This window comes from Pelobates fuscus, chromosome 2 (assembly GCF_036172605.1).
Source record: "Pelobates fuscus isolate aPelFus1 chromosome 2, aPelFus1.pri, whole genome shotgun sequence".
Taxonomy (NCBI): Eukaryota; Metazoa; Chordata; class Amphibia; order Anura; family Pelobatidae; genus Pelobates; species Pelobates fuscus.
In genome coordinates, this window is record NC_086318.1 from 314,175,500 (window position 1) to 314,192,066 (window position 16,567).

A 16,567-nucleotide genomic window follows, 5' to 3' on the forward strand; every position below is an offset into this window, starting at 1 on the left:
GTTACCATTTTAATGTATAAACGTGCCAATTTCTAATAAAATCTACACTTTTTGCAAAATGGAAACAGAGGGCACACTCTTCACACAAAACTTTTCAGCAAGATAAAGTGCTTTAGGGGTCTGGAGTGTCCCTTTAAACTATTACGTGATCCGATCTTTGTTGCTCTGAAGGGATTAGTATGTGAGGAGCTAGTATACAGATCAATAAAGATATCTGGAATTCAAGTCTCACTGCAATTCTTCAGGCATCCAATAAACTTTGTAGAAAGTTGCATAGTATGCAGACTGACTGGCTACATGTTTGCAGGAAGATTTTAATATTTACTTGTCACTGATCCTTTAATTATAAACTTTTTTTTTGCTTACACGTTTATGGGGAATGTTCAAGGCTGAGAGCTGAAGCAGTGATCCAGTTACTCCCCTAATCACAGCCTGCTTGGAGAGTAACACATTATTGTCTATGTAAGCAAATTAGGATCCAAATGTGTATTTGTGTACTTGAGCATTGTGGCAAGAAACATTTTCACAGTGTGTTTTATCCATTTAATGGATAAATGCAAAAAAAAAAAAAACCCCTTCAGCCACTTACCGGAATCCAGTGCCAATGTCCCTGTGCTGGGTCAGGCTCCGCCCAAGCTCTATTTGACGTCGACGGGGGAGACCTAATGCGCATGCGCAGCAATGGCCATGCGTGCATTAGACCTCCCCGTAGGAAAGCATTATTCAATGCATTCCTATGGGGAAAATCTGATGCTGAAGGTCCGTGAGGACGTCCAGCGTCAGATAACGGACCAAAAGTCTGTTGGATTCTGGAAGCCCTCTAGTGGCTGTCTGGTAGACAGCCACAGAGGGCAGACTTAGAGCTGCAATGTAAACATTGCAGTTCTCTGGAGCACTAAGTGCAAAAGGGACACTTAGCCGAAGTGGTTTGGGTGCTCACAGTGTCCCTTTAATGCAAAATATAGGGTAGAAGAATAAATAGATGTGGTTCATTAAACTATGTGTTTCTCCTAAAGAGGTCTTTCTGTGCTTATCCAGTTAAGTTATTTATCTATTTTGCACAAACTAATATTCCCCAAATTTTAGAGCTGCTGACATTAGCAAGCAGCTCTTATTAGGTGGCAACTCCTAACAAACATTTTAATTGTATTAAGGGGTGTGGCTTTATTCATTTAATTTGATTTGTCGCTCATCACAAATACATATTTGTTAAATATAGGGGAACGGTAGACATAATATTAAAATTCCTGTGAAGCGAGGATACTGCTTTAAAGCACCCCTTATCCATTCTTAGTTCACTAGGGCATTTCTTTTAATACATATTATACTGAACTTAAATTGAAGATTATACTAGCTTTAGTGTACTAATAATCTTAATTTTAGTAATGACAGGAGGCGAATATTTGCATATCTTTCTTTACTGAAAACTCCAGCAGCATAGAAACAGTAACAACCAATCAGAGAAAAGATATGGTGCCCATAAAAGGCCCTGTCTATGACATCACTTCCTCTTTTTTTGAAGCGAAACAATAAATAGCAACAATAAACATAATCATATTACGTCAACAGTTCCACAACATATTAGAATAATCAACTCCAGTAGTTCCGTGATGTAGAGTTATGGAAGGTGAGTCTTTGCCTTGATGAGAAGACGTTCACGCTGTAAGAAAAAGAAAAAGGTGAAAGGACTCTGGCGTGGTAGCTTGTCCGCATACAATAAACATTAAGAATCTGATATACCAATGGATACTAGAATGAGTAACATATCAATATATATTAATTCTAAAGCAATGATATTTAAGAATCTGTAAACACAACATAATTCAAGGTACATGTCTAATTATTCAGCCTATACAAGTCTCTCAAGCCACATATCTAAGTAGCAAACATACAACCATAACGTACTTACCTTCCTGAACATAAAGGGCATAATCTGTTCAACACGAGAAAAACATGGGAGGGATCCTATAGGGTGGGAAATATTCGCCTCCTGTCATTACTAAAATTAAGATTATTAGTACACTAAAGCTAGTATAATCTTCAATTTTACCACATGACAGGAGGCTTCATATTTGCATTTTTAAAGCTTAGAATTGACCAGTGTGAAGGAAGTATGAGATGTTTGCCGAAATAGAGCGTTCCAAACGTACCCTCTCGCGCTCAAACCGCGCATCGTATAATGTCGGTTAGGGAAGCGTCGGCCGAAAAGGACTTGTGGGGCCACCGCTCCCTTGACCGAGTAGGCTCTGAAACAAGGTTCGACGCCCGCTAGCTGCAATAGCCAGCGGATCCATCTGGCCAGTGTAGCGGTAGACACCTCTCCATGAGGTTCCACGTAAGAAGTCAGGAGTAGACCCGTCGCATGAATACGAAGGGGGAGTGATTTCGGTATACCCCATTAGCGTTCCAACCACACCTAGTTTGGTGTCTGACACAAAGTATGGGTATGACACCGAAGATGAACTGGACTTAGTTCGTCTCGATATGGTAAAGGTAATCCCGTCTGGTGTGAGAGAAAAAACATCCATATCGAAAGCCCTAACGTCCGTCACCCGTCTAAATAAGACGAGTCATAACAAGAGGGCGAGTTTGGCTGAAAGTTGTTTCGGTGACAAACAAGGATTGTCCTGCTATTCCCCCAAGGAATCACAGCACCACATCCACCTGCCAGAGGTGTGAATACTTGGGTGCCTGGTCTCGATAATTCGGCACCCCGCAGTAGTCGACAAACCAGTGGATCTTGACCTACTGGTCCGCCCTGTACCGGTACGTGCGCCACCGATATGGCGGATCCGATCACGTTGAGGGATCGATATGACTGCCCCAACGAGACCAGGTGTGACAGATAGTTAAGGATCGGTGGGGCAGGTGCGGTAAAGGGATCGGAATCCCTTTCCACCCACCAAACACTCCAGGCCGATCAGGCAGAAATATAGCATTTTCTGGTGCCGGGAGCCTGAGTCCCATCAGAGGTCTTAGTTGGTGCAATAGGTCGTGGACATTTCAGGAGGCCCTGAAATCGTCCAGTCCACTAGTGCCAGTCGTCCCTCCATGACAAAGGAGTGGGCTTCCCCTTGAGTTCCCGTCAAAAGTAGAGGGAAGGTAGGGAGTGGTAGAGGGTCTTCGCGAGACGCCCCCAGGCGATCCGGGAACCACGGTTGGCATTTTCCGAGGGGTGTCATGAGCAGGAGCGATATCCTGTGTGTGCGTGTGTATCGAAGCACCCTTGCCATTGTGGAGAGCGGTTGGGTCCATTTGTATGGGTTCATCCACCACTACGCATCCGGAGGAAGCGTCAAAGATCGATTTGCCGATCCAAGTTTGCAAGTGAAGTAATCACCCTCGGAATTCCGTCCTCACTTCTGCCGACAGTGGGATCCAGTGGTCGCATGAGCGACCGGCGAGTACGTATCTAGCCAGCAGTCGTTGCATGGCCCTGTAGTGTAGTGGGCCAGGGAATATCGATTGTACGGAGGAGGAGAGGAATCCCACAATCCGGTGAGTATTCTGAGAGGAATCGTATCCAACCTTAGAGCGTGTCCGATATCCATCCGTATAGGGGTGATCTTGTCGGGGACCGACGCGGAACGTAGTTCTCCAAGTCGATGTCGAAACAGAGGAACTGACCTGACACAGATGGGGGAGCGATTTGTCTGCGTACTACCAAAAAACCCGTGGAGTCCAGAACGTGAACGTCAAATTTGACCGCAAACGTAGCCTGGATTCGCAAAGGGTCAGCCAGTCTTCCAGGTACACGAGACATCGCACGTCCAAATTCGCGGATGTGAGCCCTCACCGGCTTCAGTAGTTTTGTGGGTACCACGGAGTCGTAAACGGCTGTGTTAGTCCTTATCACTGGGATCGGAGGAAAACTAGGTAGTTTAGGGTTAGGGGTGCTAGACTCCTGGTAGCACTGGGGGTCACCCAGGTAAAGCGGCTTGAATTGCCTGCATCAGATTGTCTGAGTGTATGAAATACTCGTGTCAAGAGTAGAGGGGTCACCTCCATTAGTTTAATCCGGCTATTGGGAGCTGTGGCGTAGGCGCGATTGACCGGTAGTGTTGGTCCGGTTAGCCGGGTTCACCATAAAGGCACGCCAGAGCTGTATGCACGGATGTAACTATACAGGCTTATTATAGAAGCGCGTGGGACCTGTCTCCATAAGGTCTGCAGCCGCAGGGCCCACGTGTGTTCAACTGGGGCCATCCCAGGTGGTGTGCCATGGTAACCCAGAGGACACCCACATTATAATTGTTGTTGGCACCTTACACGTATTGCATGCATGTCTGGGGGTCACCCCAGGTGGTGTGCCATGAAAATTTACTCAGAGGACACCCACGTTCAATATGTACGCCAGGTACAGTAACTGTACAGATATGTATCCCTGTGAAGGGTACTCCGTAATACACTCAGTTCACTCATGATCCTGCCTGCAAATCGTATCCAGCAAGGTGGTACTGTTGCTTTAATGTAAAACTGCCAGGCAGTGTTAAAACATACATATATGTATGCAGTTCTGAGTGATAAAGTTGAGGCGTAGGACTTCGTGTATTCCATCGGGGTTCACCCTGTGTGGCGTGCCGTGGTAATCCAGAGGACACCCACCTCAACGTAATGGTCTATGAATGACCTTGCATGCATATCTGGGGGGTCACCCCAGGTGGTGTGCCATGAAAAATACCCAGAGGACACCCACATCAATGTAATGGTCTATGAATGACCTTGCATGCATATCTGGGGGGTCACCCCAGTTGGTGTGCCATGAAAAAATACCCAGAGGACACCCACATAAATTTGCACCGTCAGGTACAGTAATATAATATGACCCTCTGTAGGGTACGATAATATAATATAATATGCCCTTTGCAGGGTACAGTAATACAAAATGCCCTTTGTGGGGTATAGTGATATAGTTGATCTTGTTATAGGTACAGTATATGTTTTGTATAACAACTGTGATATTGTATGGCTTCGCAATAATACATAGACTGTGTGCTCACATATAATCATCCAGTGTAAGGCACCATGAGAGATATATCCATGAGAATAAAAAATTATAATTGTATCAATAAATGAATGTGCCCAGAGAGGGGAACCCCTGAAGGGGTTAATCCAGCTGCAGGGCGCGGTGATCGGGTGATTCCTGTAGGGTATAGTAATACAGCATAACCCTGGATAGGGTGTAGTAATATAGAATGACCCTGGGTAAGGTACAAAGACATAAAGATCCTGTGTGGGGTATAGGAAAAATATTGTGTCTCCTTTAATGCCTGCATGTAAATATTTGTTTGGCAGACACTGTTGGCAGGCACTGCGGCAAAAAATCGCAACAGGGAAACGTTAAGAATATCAGCACACATGATCCTCTAGCCAGTGTGTAATTACACAGCAGATTATAATATGACCCTGTGTAGGGTAATTAATATGAATTCCCCTTAGAAGGGTACAGTATTGCCAAATCCCCTGAGGGGTGATGTAATATTTCATATGTCCCTGCAGGGACCCTTTAAGAAATATGCTCAGTATAAGGGCAGATAGAGAAACAATAGTGCTATATAGCCTTCATAAGTCAGAAGTTTGCATGCCGTTTTTCCCTTTGCAAGGGTTATTTTACTTGGTGTAATCCTAATGCCAGTGAAAGATGAGTTAGGGAAGGAAAAAAATGCCCTGAGGGCAATCCCCAAGCTCGTGCGGCGGTCGGGTGATTTCCAGACCGCCGTGAAGGTAGGGCGGCCGTCGCGGGTCTCGCGAGCCGCGAGATCCAAGATGGCCGCCAGCCGCGTGTGCAAGAACTACCCGCTCGCAGCCGCCCTGTGGGAAAAAGAGAATTTAACCCCGGCTACCCCCCACCCGTCCCCACCCAGCCCCCTGTATGTACAGAGTGCCGGTCCACGCGGCGAGCGCGGCACAGACAGCCGTGACGCCCGCGGACCGCCGCAAAAATATACAAGCACAATAAAATATACAAGCACAATAAACTATACAAGCACATAAATCACAAAACGATAACAAGACCGGTGAAGCAGGGGAACTGAATAAGGGAAAAGGAAAGGGACAGGTTATAGGTAGCAGGGTGAGAATAAAGAAATAGATGGGTAATAAAATGATAAAAGATGTAATTAAATAGAGAGGTAATGAATACTCTGACCTGTTGATGGCTGGAGCAGCAAAGAAAGAGGAAGTGATGTCATAGACAGGGCCTTTTATGGGCACCATATCTTTTCTCTGATTGGTTGTTACTGTTTCTATGCTGCTGGAGTTTTCAGTAAAGAAAGATATGCAAATATGAAGCCTCCTGTCATGTGGTAAAATTACATGTCCTCTAAGGATCTTGGTTATTCAACAGTGTCTTCTACTGTAAGGATATGGAACAACACATTCTTTCAATCATTTTTGCAAAGAACGTCTTCTGTTGGCATCAGCTAATTCAAATCTTCATTGCATATGGTTACATACATTCTTATCATACAAAGTAGTTCTGTGGATATCGTGAAATTCCGTGCATTAACCCAAAAGCACTGATACATTGTTCTTTGTTAGAACTTTGCATACTTGCATGACTTTACTATTTGGTTTTGTAACTGAAGTGTACCAACATTAATCAATTATATATTTGAAATGGAACAACAGGAAATAACATGTTAAAGAACAGGTAAAATGTGCAGGATATGTAGCATTCAAAACGGAAGTGCTTGCAGCCAGACGTGGTCGAATGAGGCATGTTTTTATCTGAGCAGGTGTGGTAGGCAGTGGAACATAACTTCTAATAAAATTATGTTTTGTGTCAACATCTTTGCATACAAAGAGGTTTAGCCATGGTAATGTTTTGCTCCCATTATTGGGCATTGCACAGCTGTTTCCCTTTTGGCAATGTTATATTGTATGTGTAAACACACTGAGATTTCTGCATCCTGACCGTAAGGCTGGGGTCCATCAGATCTGTTTCTATTGCTTTCACCTAACCAAGGCTTTAACCCTTCATGGAGTAAAGCTGTTTACTCCTCAATTTACCCTTTCAAACATAGGGCCTGTGTATTTAGTTTTATCTAGTCATCCAAGAGTCTTTGACAATGGATTGATCTTGTCATTATAGAGCTGCTGGTGGCAACAATTGAGATATTCAAAGTGATTTGATTGGATGGTTTCTTACTGAAACATGCTATATTCAAAATTTAGCAAAATAAGTAGCTTATGCTCCAACTTCTAAATTACGGCATTAAAGCTCATAGCAGGTATTCAGAATAAACTCAAAGGTGCTACTATTCAAAATATAATAATAATAATTCCGTAGCTATACCCCCTTAGAAAATTGGCATGCAATTTCTTTTACATGTTTTCTTTGGGTGTGTGTGAAATCTTGGCTTGCAATAGCTGTAGATCTAGTATCAGTGTCAGGATGAACTCCAACCCAGCATGCAGAACTCAAGTTAACAACACTAAAGGCATTAGGACAAAATACTATTGCGTATTACTGGGCCTTGATACAATTGTTTAAGATAAGTTTGCACGCCTGGGCAGAATGATCCCGCAAATGGATATATTGTGGTACAGATTCTCCAAGTTTTCCTTACAGCGATGGGTATTCTCAATAGCGATAAAAGACAAATTAAAAGTATATAGTGTAGTTTGTTGAGCTAATAAGCAGTGGTAGGTATGTAGATAGTTGAACAATATTGTGTAGCCATTGAGTCCAGAAGTAATGCATGAAGTGTTATGATCCTCACTCTAGGATATAGGTGATGTGGATATTCCTCTGTGTATGTATAAAAGTGAAATACAAAGCCACAATAGTGCGTACCATAAAATAGAGTGTAAAGCACAGTAAAAGTAATAAAAACCTACTCACATGCTTCAGAGCAAAATGTGTTTCTTAATTCAATTGGCTTGAGTGTTATTATTTTAACGTCGGTATGCCGATGAAAGCGCAGAAAGCCTACAGTACAGTCTAAACCAATTTTTTACACTTGCCTTTATCTTCAGGAATTGCGTTCTTGATCCTTTTCTCTCTTCTTGTCTACTCCTGGCCACAAGTTCTTCTTCTCTTCTTGTTTGTGCTCCAAAGCACGCTCTTCGGTCCTGATCCGCGGACCACTGACACAAAATGGCAGCGCATCCAGGAAAAAGTTCATAAAGGAAGGTGTTCATAAAGCAGGAGTTCATAAAGCAAGAAATGCCTGTATAGTAAAAGTGCAAACTGTAGAGGAGAGAATAGAGACATAAACAGTGGGAAAGGGATATGTACAAACCTCTTAAAGGATCACTATAGGGTCAGGAACACAAACGTGTATTCCTGACCCTATAGTGTTAACACCACAATTTAGCACCCCTGGGCCCCTCATGCTTCCATAAATATAGCAGAATCTTACTGTATTCAAGCCAGAAGCTGTAGATCTGTATGCTGTTTGCCTAAAAAAAAAACAGCAGTGTGCTGACATCATCAGAAGTGGTGGCCTGATTCAATCACAATGCTTCCCCATAGGATTGGCTGAGACTGACAAGGAGGCAGATCAGGGGCAGAGCCAGCATGATTCAAACACAGCCCTGGCCAATCAGCATCTCCTCATAGAGATGAATTGAATCATTGAATCTTTATGAGGAAAGTTCAGTGTCTGCATACAGAGGGAGGAGACACTGAATGTTTGGATGCATTTTAGGCAGCCATGACCCAGGAAGGATGTCTAACAGCCATCTGAGGAGTGGCCAGTGAAGTTCTCTAGGCTGTAATGTAAACACTGCATTTTCTCTGAAAAGACAGTGTTTACAGCAAAAAGCCTGAAGGTAATGATTCTACTCACCAGAACAAATTCAATAAGCTGTAGTTGTTCTGGTGATTATAATGTCCCTTTAACATTGGGATATGTAAAATTAGGGGTTTGGAAAGAACCCATCTGTTGTGAAAAAGATCAAAAGTCATGACTTTATGCATTAAGTTTACCCGTATTAGTTGCATTGTAAATTCAGAGATACATTGTGATAGGATTACCTTTCTGTTCACCGTTAAGAGTCTGACATACTACATCTTCTACTTCTACCTTCACTGTCTGCCTTCTCTGACTTAGCACCTAATATCCAGAGCAAAGTAATACGAGTACCAGAGCCTAATCTGCAAATACATTATCTTTTTTTTCAGGATGACAGCTGATAGACAGTATTTGAGATTGGCTGTATCATAACCATTCTGAATTGATGATAAGGGTTTCAAACCCCCAGTATTTTAAGAGCCTTTTCTAGAAAATATTTAATAGAAGCATTAAGAAAATTGTGAGGCTGTAATTCCAAAACATCACTGGACATTTCACAAGCCATTTTTTACAGCACGAAAGATAGCTAGGTAAATGAGGTTAGTTGAGGGGATTAAGTTTTCGGTTATTCCAATATGCAGACTTAGGGGTCTGTACTGGGTTCACTTTTCTTTAACCTCTTGCAACGGTAATATGCTTTTTAAAAACAAATAAATAACAGGATTTTCGAGGATATAATAGTTAATATGTGGGGTAACAACTTCACATGAGGATCTACCCATACTATTCTTTAGAAGTGACAAAAATATCCTTAACTTTGAAGTCACTTATGTTTTGTGAAATACAGATACATATAAGCCAACAATATATTTGACAAATTACAACAACCAAATTCACAACTAGTGGATAAACACCAATAATATCAACTCCTACAATTAATCTGTTTTGTATCATCACACCATATACTGTCTGGGATCATCATCAACCTTCACAGACCCTGTTGTTGACTAACAGCTATACCCAAACCAAACATTATTGTCATAGACTTACCTGAACACAGCGCCACACCACTCCACTCCTCTGGCCACGCGGGCAAAACATACTGCGAGGCCGCACTGCTCATGTACTCAGACCGCACGGCCCGAATACTGTACATGGCCACGAGGCCTGAGTAGGATATATACTTACCTTTGTTCCTGTGAATGACTCTCTGTTGGTTCGCAGGTTGAACTATAGGCCCCTGCAAAGAAGTTAGGACGCTGCCCAATCTACACTCTAAGGGCGCGTCCTTAAATACATTTGAAAACTATTATGTAACACCCTTAAAGGGACCACGTCATCTAGACGACCCCATGCTGTTTGGAGTCGCGGAGATGATGTGGACCAATGAGAACACATTATTATTATTATTGCCATTTATATAACGCCAACAGATTCCGTGGCGCTTCACAATATTTTGAGAGGGGGGGTGTAACAATAAATAGGACAATTACAAGAAAACTTACAGGAACAATAGGTTGAAGATGACCCTGCTCAAATGAGCTTACAGTCTATAGGAGGTGGGGTATTAGAAATATTAGGATAGGAAATATCAAGTAGAAATATCGTGTAACCATATCTCTGTAATCCTGACTTCACCTTCATTTTTTCATAACCCATACTTATAAAATTGGTGGGCACTCTGTCCATTCTCATCCTGTGGATTGTGCACCATTCAGTATGTAGTCCAATATCTAGTCCTCCTGTAGAAAAATGTGTTATAATTTGTACAATTGTAAGGGGCCCTCCCTATCCTACATATACCAATTGTCCCCCTTTAGATGCACAGTATTATTTCCTCTGTCCCCCTCACCTAGAAACTGGATACTGGAATAACAACCTAAACTAGAAAAGGTACAATTTCTGGGGAAATTGTGTGAAGTGTTCTTGCCTCCACCAGTAGTCTACAACTGGAGTGGGCGGAGTAACTGTTATCATTTATATAGCACATTTAATTGCAACGTTGTTGCCCAAAGTGCTTCACAGTTACATTAAAACATACAGTTATACAAACCATTAGCAGGTGCAAAAGGCCCTGTCTATGACATCACTTGCTGCTGCAGCCTTGCACAGGTCAGAGTATTTTTGCGGTTGCCATCTTCAAACGGTCGTATTTTAAAAACTATAAATCCTACAGTGAAGAGCTTTATATTGTGAGAATCACAAGACCCAGACCTACATTTTGATGTATAGTATGTCTCTGAGATATTAACAATGAAGGCACAGTTGCAGTTTAGAAATTGCCCTTCAAATGTGAGCTTTGCAGAGTGGAGTTTCAATGAATGTCAATGGAAGGCGTGAGTTGCAAACAAATGGTCATATTGTGAAAACTATCAGGACTATGGCTTAGCCGTGGACATTTTTAGTGGCAGCAGGGATAGCTGAACGTTTGGATATAAGATTTGTGTAGGTGGGCCTGAAAATGAGGGAGTGGTGGCAGTTTAGAAATCATGTCCTGATATTTCAGCTTTTGCCAGCTCCCACTCTAGCTTTGCCATTCATTCCTATGGGACAAATTTCGCCACAAGAACGACGATATTCCGAGAACCATTCGCCGAAACGTTCCACAAAGTAATAGCAATCCAATCGGGAACAATCTGCACGTTTTGGTATATTTTTGTCTATGTAGTGTAAAAACTGTGGGAGGAGTTAGGGTGGCAAATTTGGCTATAATAAGAATAATAATAACTAGAAAAGCTACAATTTCTGGGGAAATTGTGTGAAGTGTTCTTGCCTCCACCAGTAGTCTACAACTGGAGTGGGCGGAGTAACTGTTATTATTTATTTATATAGCACATTTAATTGCAACGTTGTTGCACAGTTACATTAAAACATACAGTTATAAAAACATTAGCAGGTGCAAATGGCCCTGTCTATGACATCACTTGCTGCTGCAGACTTGCACAGGTCAGAGTATTTTTGTGGTTGCCATCTTCAAACGGTCGTATTTTAAAAACTATAAATCCTACAGTGAAGAGCTTTATATTGTGAGAATCACAAGACACAGACCTACATTTCGATGCATAGTATGTCTCTGGGATATTAAAAATGAAGGCACAGTCGCAGTTTAGAAATTGCCCTTCAAATGTGAGCTTTGCAGAGTGGAGTTTCAATGAATGTCAATGGACTGCGTGAGTTGCAAACAAATGGTCATATTGTGAAAACTATAAGGAATACGACTTAGCTGTGGACATTTTTAGTGGCAGCAGGGATAGCTGAACGTTTTGATATAAGATTTGTGTAGGTGGGCTTGAAAATGAGGGAGTAGTGGCAGTTTAGAAATCATGTCCTGATTTTTCAGCTTTTGCCAGCTCCCACTCTAGCTTTGCCATTCATTCCTATGGGACCAATTTTGCCACAAGAACGACGATATTCCGAGAACCATTCAGCGAAACGTTCCACAAAGTAATAGCAACGCGATCGGGATTTTGTCTATGTAGTGTAAAAACTGTGGGAGGAGTTAGGGTGGCAAATTTGGCTATAATAAGAATAATAATAACTAGAAAAGCTACAATTTCTGGGGAAATTGTGTGAAGTGTTCTTGCCTCCACCAGTAGTCTACAACTGGAGTGGGCGCAGTAACTGTTATCATTTATATAGCACATTTAATTGCATCTTTGTTGCACAGTTACATTAAACCATACATTTATAAAAACTCTAGCAGGTGTACAAAAGGCTTTGTCTATGACATCACTTGCTGCTGCAGCCTTGCACAGGTCAGAGTATTTTGGCGGTTGCCATCTTCAAACGGTCGTATTTTAAAAACTATAAATCCTACAGTGAAGAGCTTTATATTGTGAGAATCACAAGACCCAGACCTACATTTTGATGCATAGTATGTCTCTGAGATATTAACAATGAAGGCACAGTCGCAGTTTAGAAATTGCCCTTTAAATGTGAGCTTTGCAGAGTGGAGTTTCAATGAATGTCAATGGAAGGCGTGAGTTGCAAACAAATGGTCATATTGTGAAAACTATCAGGACTATGGCTTAGCCGTGGACATTTCTAGTGGCAGCAGGGATAGCTGAACGTTTTGATATAAGATTTGTGTAGGTGGGCCTGAAAATGAGGGAGTGGTGGCAGTTTAGAAATCATGTCCTGATTTTTCAGCTTTTGACAGCTCCCACTCTAGCTTTGCCATTCATTCCTATGGGACAAATTTCGCCAGAAGAACGACGATATTCCGTGAACCATTCGGCGAAACGTTCCACAAAGTAATAGCAATCCGATCGGGAACAATCTGCACGTTTTGGTATATTTTTGTCTATGTAGTGTAAAAACTGTGGGAGGAGTTAGGGTGGCAAATTTGGCTATAATAAGAATAATAAGAATAATAATAATAATATATATGTGAGATAACATTAAGTGGTCTTGCTATGCAAGAACACTTAATAATATATATGTGAGATAACATTAAGTGGTCTTGCTATGCAAGAACACTTAATAATATATATGTGAGATAACAGTAAGTGGTCTTGCTATGCAAGAACACTTAATAATAATAATATATATGTGAGATAACATTAAGTGGTCTTGCTATGCAAGAACACTTAATAATAATAATAATAATATATATGTGAGATAACATTAAGTGGTCTTGCTATGCAAGAACACTTAATAACTAGAAAAGCTACAATTTCTGGGGAAATTGTGTGAAGTGTTCTTGCCTCCACCAGTAGCTTACAACTGGAGTGGGCGGAGTAACTGGTTGGAGTGGCTTGAGTAACTGTGGAAAGGTTGGACTGGGCAGAGTAACTTTATGGAGTGGGCAGAGTAACTGTGTGGAGTGTTTGGACTGAGTAAAGATAGTAAACATTACACTGACCAATTGATTGATCGAATTTAAAAAGTGCACACAGCAAGCTTGATAGAGTGAAAAATGCATTTCAACTTTTATTTATTTATTTATATAGCACATTTAATTTCAACGATGTTGCCCAAAGTGCTTCACAGTTACGTTAAAAACATACATTTATAAAAACATTAGCAGCATTAACAAGCCTAACAGATGAAGGTATGACCACATGCATTTGGGGGGGTGTCAGCATCTTGACGTAGAATGGAGGTGAAGGTGTGCTGTTTGATGATGATCAGTGTTTACAACCACTGTTTCCTGGCAACGCTCATGCCCTGTTTATGCAGGCTCTAAGCGTGTTCACAACCACTGCTCAAAACACAATACACGGGATCATGATAGCTGTAATAACTGTGCAGTACTCCTGACTGGAGACAGTGTTGCACCCTGGAGATGTAAATGTGTGATCCAACAGTGTGTTTTTTTCTGTGGTGGCTGCCCAGACCAGTTGGGTATATCCTCTTGAGTCAAGAAGATCAGATATTGGCTTCTTTGCGCTGCACAAAAAATCTTCATTGAAATCTCCACAGAGTATTATAGGTTGGCAATCCATTCTTTCCAAAGATTCCAAGAGGCCCAGCATGTTAGTAAGGAATTGGCCAATACTGTAATCAGGTGGCCTGTAAACAACGGCGATCAAAGCTTGTACAGGGGACTCCAGTTTGACAACCAAGAACTCCAAGTCAGTCACATTGTGATGATACTGCTTTTCAAAGGCCTTGAAATGTTTTTTGACATACAAGGCGACACCTCCGCCACCTTTACTTGCAATGTCAGGACGGTTCGTGTATGAGAGGTGTCTGTTGTGTTTGAACAGGTTGTAGTCCTCCAGCTGGAGACTTTTAGCAACAGAAGAGCCTGAGAGATGAGTTTCAGTGAAACATAAAACATCTCCAAGTGTCAACTCGTGGTGAGATTTAATATCTTCAATGTGAGCTGGTAATCCTTCCGTGTTGTGATGGATAATTGTTAATGTTTGCTGTTTGTCTGTTGTCTGTAAAAACTTTAAGAGGGGCATAACACTTTCCAGTGATGCATTCTTCATTGAGTCCAGGGAGGCTGTGATTTCAGGATCAGCAAAGATCTTCTTCTCATCAAAGTCGGTTATGTGCAGTCCTTGCAGTGTAGTCGTTCTACTCAGAGCTACATAGGCCATTCCCGGTTGGAAGACCCGCTTCAATGAGACCACTGCCGACTGTATCGACATCCCCTGACACTTATGAATCGTACATGCAAAAGCCAACTTCAGGGGGAACTGCCTGCGAACAACTCCTTTCTGTCTCAGGTTTTCCTCTACCCTTTCTATGTACACTAAGTTGTCAGCATCACAAGATGACTTGTTACGGTATCTCTGTCCTGCATTTGGATTGTCCAGCACAAGCCCAAGCTTGTTTACCGTAGTAGCACCATTCTCAGTCTGGATGATTATTCTTGCAATCTTGCCAAATGTCCCATTAACAAGCCCGTCTTCAACATCAATGTTTCTTGTGATCATGATACGGGCTTGCAGTGTGTCAATCAGATTGTCTTTGTGTCCTTTGAAAGGTTGGTGTTGCCTCTGCATCACTCCTGTTTTAGGGTCTTTTCTGTAATCGTCGGCATCTATGTTGGTGACGTTTGAATGGAGAACAGACACAGTTGAGGCATTATATTTGTGAACCTCTTTGTTGGTGGCAAAGATGTGCAGCACGTCATTAGGGCAGTGGGTGGGATCTGTCAAAGCCTGAGCAAGCAGAGCTTTGTCATCATTGCTTAAGGTGCCAGTCTTTTGCTTGACTCTGATTCTATTCAAAAGCTCAGCAAATGAAATGTCATCCTTCTGTCGCATGATCTCTGTCAGCGTGATCATCTGAAAGTAGTCTTTCCAGACGTCATTGGTATTTTCCTCAAACACGCAGAGTGGCTTACTTTTTCCCAGCGGGGGGACCTGGTAAAAGTATCCTACTGCTAGTACTGACATACCACCAAAAGGTTTCTTACGGCCTTTGATTTGCTGTAATCTCCAGTTGATGTAGGCAAACAGGGGCTTTGAAATCATTGACACCTCGTCAATAACAATGATCTCCGCATTTGACAGCTGTGCCCTCACTTCATCTATGAGATTTCCAAGTCCTTGATAGGGTGGCTTCAAGCTTCTTGGCAACTTCAGCAGAGAATGCAAAGTGTTGCCTGAAATGTTGAAAGCTGCTGTTCCTGTAAATGCAGTTAGTAAAACGCTGGGCATGGATATGTCTGCTTCCTCAAGTAGTCTGGTAAGTTTACAGAGTATCTTTGTCGCCTCAGCATAGATGCACTTTGTCACTGGTGGCGCAGGGACAGGCAAATCACACCTGATAAAGTAATAGAATGGGTCAGGATTTAGGCCACGCACACGGTTAGTGCACCAGTCACAAACTGAGTAGAATGTCTGAGCTTGTATCCGGTTAAGTTTTCTGTACATTTTATGAAGGAGATCAGGGAACATTTGTGGGGCCTTCACAGTAAGCGCAATTCCACCTGTTTGTTTGTGACGTGTATACTCCGGAACATCATCTTGTTCATTCTCATGAAGTGGCTCCCCTTCTTTGCGTTCCTCTATACATTCCAACCTATCTAACTCAACTTCTGGGGCAAAGGTGTTCCAAGCATCTTCAACAGGGCCGTTTTTTACAAAGTCATCCAAGACTTGTTCCACAATTTTGTTGTGTTGTTCGAACTTCTTTTGGTTGCTGGTAACAATTGGAGACACTGCTCGGATTGCTTCTTCTCCTGGTAAGCTCACACAGGCGCCTTTGTAAAAATCCTGGTGTGTTGGGAACCTTACAGTTTTCAGTGATGACTCTGAACGGTGGGGGAGGTAGAGTTTAAGCAGTCTGCCGTAGTAGTTCTCGGGGTCCTTCTTCTCTGAGAAGCGTGCGTACCTGATGATTGCAGGCTTCCCTCTTGTGCGTTT

General features: G+C 42.2%; 1 protein-coding gene across 2 annotated transcripts in view; it reads left to right on the forward strand.

Moving 5' to 3' along the window:
- Positions 1-16,567, forward strand: part of CDK19 (cyclin dependent kinase 19) — a 317,057-nt gene that overhangs the window by 164,647 nt on the left and 135,843 nt on the right. The window lies entirely within an intron of this gene.